The sequence below is a fragment of the Lepisosteus platostomus genome, chromosome 5 (assembly GCF_059453375.1).
Source record: "Lepisosteus platostomus isolate fLepPlt1 chromosome 5, fLepPlt1.hap1, whole genome shotgun sequence".
NCBI lineage: Eukaryota > Metazoa > Chordata > Actinopteri > Semionotiformes > Lepisosteidae > Lepisosteus > Lepisosteus platostomus.
Window position 1 is genome coordinate 69,638,443 of NC_142615.1, and position 6,429 is coordinate 69,644,871.

At 52.4% G+C, this 6,429-nt stretch overlaps 1 protein-coding gene across 1 annotated transcript in view; it reads left to right on the forward strand.

Annotated features, from left to right (window-relative positions):
- Positions 1-6,429, forward strand: part of LOC148671962 (uncharacterized) — a 360,178-nt gene that overhangs the window by 275,553 nt on the left and 78,196 nt on the right. The gene's annotated exons all lie outside the window — the stretch shown is intronic.

A 6,429-nucleotide genomic window follows, 5' to 3' on the forward strand; every position in this document is an offset into this window, starting at 1 on the left:
GAACAGACAGTGAGCCTGTCTCTCAATAATAATAATCCAGTGTGTGATCTCCTGTCCCAGCCTGAGGAACAGACAGTGAGCCTGTCTCTCAATAATAATCCAGTGTGTGATCTCCTGTCCCAGCCTGAGGAACAGTGAGCCTGTCTCTCAATAATAATACAGTGTGTGATCTCCTGTCCCAGCCTGAGGAACAGACAGTGAGCCTGTCTCTCAATAATAATAATCCAGTGTGTGATCTCCTGTCCCAGCCTGAGGAACAGACAGTGAGCCTGTCTTTCAATAATAATACAGTGTGTGATCTCCTGTCCCAGCCTGAGGAACAGACAGTGAGCCTGTCTCTCAATAATAATAATCCAGTGTGTGATCTCCTGTCCCAGCCTGAGGAACAGACAGTGAGCCTGTCTCTCAATAATAATCCAGTGTGTGATCTCCTGTCCCAGCCTGAGGAACAGTGAGCCTGTCTCTCAATAATAATACAGTGTGTGATCTCCTGTCCCAGCCTGAGGAACAGACAGTGAGCCTGTCTCTCAATAATAATAATCCAGTGTGTGATCTCCTGTCCCAGCCTGAGGAACAGACAGTGAGCCTGTCTTTCAATAATAATACAGTGTGTGATCTCCTGTCCCAGCCTGAGGAACAGACAGTGAGCCTGTCTCTCAATAATAATAATCCAGTGTGTGATCTCCTGTCCCAGCCTGAGGAACAGACAGTGAGCCTGTCTCTCAATAATAATAATACAGTGTGTGATCTCCTGTCCCAGCCTGAGGAACAGTGAGTCTGTCTCCCAATAATGCTCCAGCCGCCTACAGTAGATGTCAATATTTTATAATATGTCTTTGTTGTAAATATCTGTAACATGTCTGTAGATTTTATTTTACTTTTTGTTTTGTTTCATGTGAATTTCATTATTTTTATTTGCTTTGGCGACACTGATTGTACCCATCGGTCATGCTAATAAAGCACCTTGAATTGAATTGTGAGCAGCAATAGTGATTGTGTGATAGTGAATAGTGAGCAGAAACACATGAGACCAGTTGAGTTCTCACACCCAGGAGAACACCCTGGTCTCACCTCACACCCAAAGCAAGAATATATATACTTTTTAAAATATAGGCCCTATATTATATTATTTTATAAGGAACACAGCAGAAATGCCACTCTGTGTCAAGCCAATGTGATAGGGGTTTAATGTGCTGTTCATAGGGGGCTGAGTTCACCGAACTACAAACTCGGCACATCTTAATTCAATATTTAATTTAAAGTTTAACCTCATAGACAGATCGTGGGTTAGATCAGCTGAATGGAACAATTCATGATTGATATAATATTAACGATTCATATTCTATAATGAATATATGATTATTTCACTATCCACAAAATTATATTAAAATAAGTGACAATATATTATATCATTAGAATGGTTGTATCATTATACATGAAGAGCTGTCCTGTCTCTCTCTACTGGGATTTAACTACAGCACCTGTAAGAAACAACATCATATTTATAATATCATATCTATTGAATTATTCTCTATAGACAGTGTAATAATTATTAAGCAGGTACTGTACACAGTAATTTGAATGAAGGCATTAGAGATCAGAAGCTCTCCCCTGTCTGTCTCTGCTGTCCCTGTCTTTTAGTTTTGGTTATTTTGTCTTTTACGTTTTATTGTATTTTCTGTATCACTATGTGCAGCGTCCTTGGGCGTCTTGTGAATATTTATGATGATAGTAACTGCCTGTAGGGAACACACCGCAGTTTAAAGTTTCTCTTCTAAGAGTCAGGGGATCTGCGCTCATTTTGTTTCTTTCACTATTGACCGGGCAGCCCAGTGCGCCGTGAAAATACAATATGAGCGTGAAAACACACAAGAGGTTATCTTCTCACATCCACTCACAACTTAATACACACACTGTACCACACATTACTACACACACTACTAACACACACACTGCACCACGCACACTACTACTACTACACACACACACACTCGCGCGGTGAACACGACACCGTGAGAGGAATCAGGAAGCGACGAGTCGAGAGGAAAGAGGCCACTCGCCACCCGAGTTCTTGACGGCTGTGGAAAAACACCTGATGGGCTCCCGAACCCAGAGCTTCGAGCTTAATGGGTTCAACTATTAAACACGGGTCCAGCGAGCCCGAACTCCTCCGACACACCGAGAAACGCTCCGCCACAGAGCCAGCGATCTGCCGCCCAGTGAGATCAGCTCACAGTTACTTTCAGTTTCAGCTGGTGACACAGTTTAGTCACACACACTGCTACACATACACACAGCTACACACACACATCCTGCTACACATACACATACACTGCTACACACACACACTGCTACACATACACTCACACCGCTACACACACACTGCTACACACACACTCACACCGCTACACACACACTGCTACACACACAGCGATACACACACTCACACTGGTACACACACCGCTACACACACAGCGATACACACACTCACACTGCTACACACATACACACAGCTACACACACACATCCTGCTACACACACTCACACTACCTGATGGTCTCCCGGCCGCCGGGCTCCCCGAACCCAGAGCTACATTACGGGTCCAATGAGCCCGAACTCCTCCGACACGGCGAGAAACTCGAATTTGCAGACGAGGCTGAAGTTTTTCCTTCCGCCTTGAACACTGGCGCTGTGATGCGGCCTTTCGCCTGTAGGTGGCGCTCTCCAGTCATGTTTAAATGTATCAGTCCTGACGGATGACTGTACTCATCCTCAGTCAAGGGGAATATCTAATTAAATAGCGACTGTCCAAATTGCATTTTTGTACAGATTTCACAAAATCACAAACCATTTTCAAAAACTCACACTAACACGAACTGGCTCTGGGAAAAGCTGAATGCTTTCTGCTGTATTGCTGTGGCGCTTCGACCTGGTTATAAAAACATCTCACAATTCTGACACTGAGGTGGGAGACACAATAACAGACACCAGTAAACCCCTCCTGGGAGACGCACAGCGATCATCCTGCACCAGTAGCCCCTCCTGGGAGACGCACAGCGATCATCCTGCACCAGTAGCCCCTCCTGGGAGACGCACAGCGGTCATTCTGCACCAGTAACCCCTCCTGGGAGACGCACAGCGATCATCCTGCACCAGTAACCCCTCCTGGGAGATGCACAGTGATCATCCTGCACCAGTAACCCCTCCTGGGAGACGCACAACGGTCATTCTGCACCAGTAACCCCTCCTGGGAGACGCACACCGGTCATTCTCCACCAGTTACACCTCCTGGGAGACGCACAGCGATCATCCTGCACCAGTAACCCCTCCTGGGAGATGCACAGTGATCATCCTGCACCAGTAACCCCTCCTGGGAGACGCACAACAGTCATTCTGCACCAGTAACCCCTCCTGGGAGACGCCCACCGGTCATTCTCCACCAGTTACACCTCCTGGGAGACGCACAGCGATCATCCTGCACCAGTAACCCCTCCTGGGAGATGCACAGTGATCATCCTGCACCAGTAACCCCTCCTGGGAGACGCACAACAGTCATTCTGCACCAGTAACCCCTCCTGGGAGACGCACACCGGTCATTCTGCACCAGTTACGCCTCCTGGGAGACGCACAGCGATCATCCTGCACCAGTAACCCCTCCTGGGAGACGCACACCGGTCATTCTGCACCAGTTACACCTCCTGGGAGACGCACAACAGTCATTCTGCACCAGTAACCCCTCCTGGGAGACGCACACCGGTCATTCTGCACGTTACACCTCCTGGGAGACGCACAGCCTGACAGGAGCCGAGCTGGAGAATTCCTGCCGAATTTCCCAAGTGAGGTTTGGGAAATATCTCAGCCCGGGTCGTATCCGTGTTGAGGACGACAGGTTCCACGTTTCCTCCCCCCAGAACGACGTGCTGCGGAAGGCCCCCCTGAAACCCCCAGGTGACAGGAGAGAGTTATGGGTAGGCCTGCAAATCATCTAACGGGAAACGGATCCTGAAAACTGTCTGTTCCCTGCTTTTGAATCGAGCTTCCCAGTGGGAGACGCGCAGATCGCGACAGTGCCGCGCAGCCATTCCGACAACCCCAACCTCAGGAAAAGACTTCGAAAGAAAAACAGAAGAGGTACAGGGTGCGAGTCAGGAGTGGAGCGCATCAAGGGGGAAATTAAAACTCCGGACACAAGCGACGTGGTTTGATAAATCTTCTACGGAAATCAACTCGCGCAAGAGTCCCGGTTGGGCGCTGAAACAATTCGCCACCAGCCCCCAACGCCAGGGGGTCTCGCCCCCCCCCCCAGTGGAGCAGACGTTTTAATTTAAAACAAAATCATCCCCCCCTCCCCACCCCCCACCAATTAGGCAGAGACACCCCAAGGACACAGCGAGCAGGAAGATCAGTGCCGCAGTTTCCATCACCCGAGACCAGCTCAGGTCTCCCGGCCGCGCGCCAGAACTCCCCCCCTGAGCTCCCAGTTGATTGTCACTTGTACGGCATGAGCCCCCAAAACTCTCGCACCCCCATATTCCATCTGTCCTGCGCCTGGAACCACGGGGACTGTGCAGCACCAGAGGCACCCCGATAGTCCCTTTATCTGCTCCGCGCACTGCAGGGGTCACACAGAGACTAGAGGAGACAGGACAGGGCACCAGAGACAACCCGATAGTCCCTTTATCTGCTCCGTGCGCTGCAGGGGTCACACAGAGACTAGAGGAGACAGGACGGGGCACCAGGGACACCCCGATAGTCCCTTTATCTGCTCCGTGCGCTGCAGGGGTCACACAGAGACTAGAGGAGACAGGACGGGGCACCAGAGGCACCCCGATAGTCCCTTTATCTGCTCCGTGCGCTGCAGGGGTCACACAGAGACTAGAGGAGACAGGACGGGGCACCAGAGACACCCCGATAGTCCCTTTATCTGCTCCCCGCGCTGCAGGGGTCACACAGAGACTAGAGGAGACAGGACGGGGCACCAGAGACACCCCGATAGTCCCTTTATCTGCTCCCCGCGCTGCAGGGGTCACACAGAGACTAGAGGAGACAGGACGGGGCACCAGGGGCACCCCGATAGTCCCTTTATCTGCTCCGCGCGCTGCAGGGGTCACACAGAGACTAGAGGAGACAGGACGGGCACCAGGGGCACCCCGATAGTCCCTTTATCTGCTCCACGCGCTGCAGGGGTCACACAGAGACTAGAGGAGACAGGACGGGCACCAGGGGCACCCCGATAGTCCCTTTATCTGCTCCCCGCGCTGCAGGGGTCACACAGAGACTAGAGGAGACAGGACGGGGCACCAGACGCACCCCGATAGTCCCTTTATCTGCTCCGCGCGCTGCAGGGGTCACACAGAGACTAGAGGAGACAGGACGGGGCACCAGGGGCACCCCGATAGTCCCTTTATGTGCTCCCCGCGCTGCAGGGGTCACACAGAGACTAGAGGAGACAGGACGGGGCACCAGAGACACCCCGATAGTCCCTTTATCTGCTCCGCGAGCTGCAGGGGTCACACAGAGACTAGAGGAGACAGGACGGGGCAGCAGAGACACCCCGATAGTCCCTTTATCTGCTCCGCGCGCTGCAGGGGTCACACAGAGACTAGAGGAGACAGGACGGGGCACCAGAGACACCCCGATAGTCCCTTTATCTGCTCCGCGCGCTGCAGGGGTCACACAGAGACTAGAGGAGACAGGACGGGGCACCAGAGGCACCCCGATAGTCCCTTTATCTGCTCCGCGCGCTGCAGGGGTCACACAGAGACTAGAGGAGACAGGACGGGGCACCAGAGACACCCCGATAGTCCCTTTATCTGCTCCGCGCGCTGCAGGGGTCACACAGAGACTAGAGGAGACAGGACGAGGCACCAGGGGCACCCCGATAGTCCCTTTATCTGCTCCGCGCGCTGCAGGGGTCACACAGAGACTAGAGGAGACAGGACGGGGCACCAGAGGCACCCCGATAGTCCCTTTATCTGCTCCGCGCGCTGCAGGGGTCACACAGAGACTAGAGGAGACAGGACGGGGCACCAGAGGCACCCCGATAGTCCCTTTATCTGCTCCGAGCGCTGCAGGGGTCACACAGAGACTAGAGGAGACAGGACGAGGCACCAGAGGCACCCCGATAGTCCCTTTAATAGCCCTGCTGGTCCGCAAGGTCGCCACACACCAGGAGGACGTAGGTCGTGCCCTCGGAGCCCCGGCTCTCCCCCGTGTGCGGCGACGCGCTCCTCTGCTCTTCGGTGTGGAACTGAGGCTGCATGTCCTGATCTGACCTCCCGATCGATTTCGATTGGAATCGGCTCTTCTTTAAAAAAAAAAATGAAACCTGGGAACCCTGAATAAGGGGATAACATCGGGCGATACCGTTTGATATCGTGTAATGGCCCCCCTACACATGAATTCGCCCAGTACTCCCCGCTGAAAGGA